Here is a 3,170-nt window from a genome sequence, read left to right as displayed (position 1 = left end):
CGGATGTTTTTTGGCTGAGGTTTCACAACTGGGACTTTTACCCGGCACGTTTTTCACAAGACCTTTCACGAAAACATTTTGCCGTTTTTGAACCCATGGCCGCTTTTCTCGCTCAATCCTCATACTGGATAATGCCAAAATTCACATGTACAGGGAGCTGGAGGAAGCGGTCCACAGTGTGGGTGCGCTGATATTTTATCTACCACCGTACTGTCCTCAACTCAACCCGATCGAAGTTGGGTTTTCACTGAAGAGATGGTTTCAGAAAAATGCCAATTTGGCTTTTGCCTTGCGCCACAGGAAGTACTCGACTTGGCGATGTACGCCTGTACACGTGCGAAACAGGGAACGCGTGGAATCTACAAACATTGCGGATATGCATCTGATTCATTATTAATAAATGCTAGTGACATCTGCCTAGCGTTGAGCAAACCCCCAAATTACAGCTACTGATGATCTTCATCCTACCATATTTTTGGCGGAAGTGTTACTGCGATATATCGGCTTTTTGAGGGGGGCCGAGAAAGACTCACATCCCGGCAAGCCGAGGATATCGCGAAGATCACCCAGTGAAACAGCGATATTGACTTCGCTATCATTTATCATAATTCTTACCGTTCTAAAGCGGCGATCCAGTCGCCTTCGCTCAGCTTGTTGCTCATGCGCCATTTCGCGGCGAGCCTCGTCGACAGCACTGAGTTGACGATAGGTTGCGTGCTCGGGGACTGTTGGTTGAGTTCCATCTGGTTCGCGCGCGTACTGTGTAGCAAAGTACCGCAAAGCCAAACTATTTTGTTCAAGTGGGGACTGGCTAGTAGCAGCGAGGTGCTCTCTAATTCGAATGGACGCTTCGTTGATCCGAGCTGTAGTTGCTCGCCGAATCGAATTTTGAATCTGTACAATCATATCAAAGCAACAACACGTTATTATTACAATTTGATACATTTGAAAGCAATTACATTTGTACCTTTACAGCATACACGAACACTAGCAGTCGGAAATCAGTCAGCGCAACTTTCCTGCGCTGTGAATTTCGCCAAGCTTGCACGACTTGCGTGTCAAATGATTCAGCACTTAGCTTGACAAACTCGCGCTGTTTCGTGTTGGTACCAGGTTTAAGATACATGTCTTTTTCAGGCCACGATATGGCCTCTTGGGCGCTTAGAATTGCGTTCACCTTCGCAAGCAATACGGCATGTCCTTCAGCTGACCGTAAACTCAATGAATGTGGTTGCTTGTGAACGGCTCGAACATCGTTCAGGGGCTCACCCAGTTTGATAGTCAAGACTGGATCTCTTCATCGCCAAATATGTCTTGCACAGTGTCGCCGTTTGTAGTTGCGTTAGACTCCATGAATGAAAATGTGAAACAAAAGGTAATGCTGCTGTGTACATAAGATCATGAAGACGAAACCAGAATTAGTGCGAGCCCGTTTTACTTGCAAATTATGTCTTATGTATTCTTACCCTCACCATACTGCTGTATTCAGATGACATGACATCACATGCGTGAGTGTTTTCAACGTAGTTGCTCGTGAAGTTTTGGCAACGGTACCTTCGTTGTTAGTTGTCCCGTGCTCGAGATGCCGGCGTTTGAAGAGGATCTGGCACACCAGACAGAGTGTTGGCGAAGATGAGCGTCATACCAGCATAATAATTCCAATAGTCGTGTAGTCCTGTCGGTCTAGACGAGTCACTGGCGCTGACAGTGCAGCGAAGAAGCTCGTGCTGACTAACTAGCTCACAGCGCAATAAACGTTGACGACAAGAGTCCGTGTTAGCATGCTCCCTGAAGTAAACATGTAGCCGTGGCGACACACACGCACCGTTGTGGACTTGTAACATGACGCTGCCAATTGATCTAGTCACTGTGAGCTTCGCAGTGCGGCCTGCTCTCCACTGGATATCTTAACGACTTGTGGGAAATCATGCACTAATTGGTGCAAAAGATAAGTATGAATTAGTGCACTAATAAGTGCGACAAAGTCGATGCAAAGCACAATAATGCGAATGCCCAGTACTGCGTCTTTTTGTGGCATGCTTTCGTATAATCTGCCGCTGCTATGTTTTTTAATAAATGTATAAACACATATTATATACCAGTACCAGCACTGATGTGTTACAGCGTTGATTACCGAAAAAAAGTTGACGATTTTGATGGAAAGATCTGTCGATTGGGTTTTATCGCTAGCTTAGCCTAACGTGAGACCTCGCCTTATATTGACTATCTCTGATGTTTCTCCTTCTGCCATGACTTGTCCCATATTCTTACTCTATCTAACTCTACCAGCTCGATACTTCGGGTTTCAGGGGGGGGGCACTTCAGGGAGAGTTCGTGTGTCCGTTGACCAAGTCACGGCTAGTTATACGGACATGCACGGATGGTCAGGTGCTCAGCTCTCGTGACTATAATTGCTCCGCACTGGGACAAGGGACATTGGTCGCAGGGCCAGCATCCGATTATCACTCGGGCTTTACGCTGGCGTTTAACTGCACTCTGCGACTTGATTGGTCTTGACATCTTGGCCTTCATCTTTATTTACACACTCTTCTTGTCGATCTTAGTTGGGGACACGCGGTTTTTTCAGAACCTTGACTGTACCACTGGACAAATAGTTGCCTGGACACGTTTGCACCTTAGAAGTGCAAGCCGGCACTGGATCTCAACGGGGTAACCTCGACCTCCGGGAAGTTCTTTTAGTGGGACCGCGATTTGCGCTTAGCGGACGGAGCTGCGGCTTGACTTCGAAATATGAAGGGTGGGAGCTGTACCTGGGGTCTAGGGGGGGGGCGTCCATGCACCGCCACACCCAGCCCACAGGCAATCCTTCGGCTCGCACCGCGTGGCCTTCCGCAAGCGCGCGCGGTGAAGGAGAACCCTTCCACCATTTCTTACTTTGGCCTTGGTATGGGGTACTCCCATCCAAGGAAAGATGAGGCCAGCTTCACCGCTGAATATGTAACGGGCTCTCAGCAACCCGTTACCTTACGTACACTGTGCGTGAGGAAGCAGGCAAATTAGACTCTGAGATGTATTGAAAGTTAACGGCGTGGTCTCGGACCACGCCAACCAGTAGATGTGTTCTACAAGCTGATTGGCCATCGCATTGGATGCGATGGCAATGTGTGACGATGGGCCCGTCACACCATCCCCCACTTCAGAGAGAAGAA

Source organism: Phytophthora infestans, genomic scaffold, assembly GCF_000142945.1.
Source record: "Phytophthora infestans T30-4 supercont1.21 genomic scaffold, whole genome shotgun sequence".
NCBI classification, from domain to species: domain Eukaryota; phylum Oomycota; class Peronosporomycetes; order Peronosporales; family Peronosporaceae; genus Phytophthora; species Phytophthora infestans.
This window is presented reverse-complemented; position numbering follows the sequence as displayed.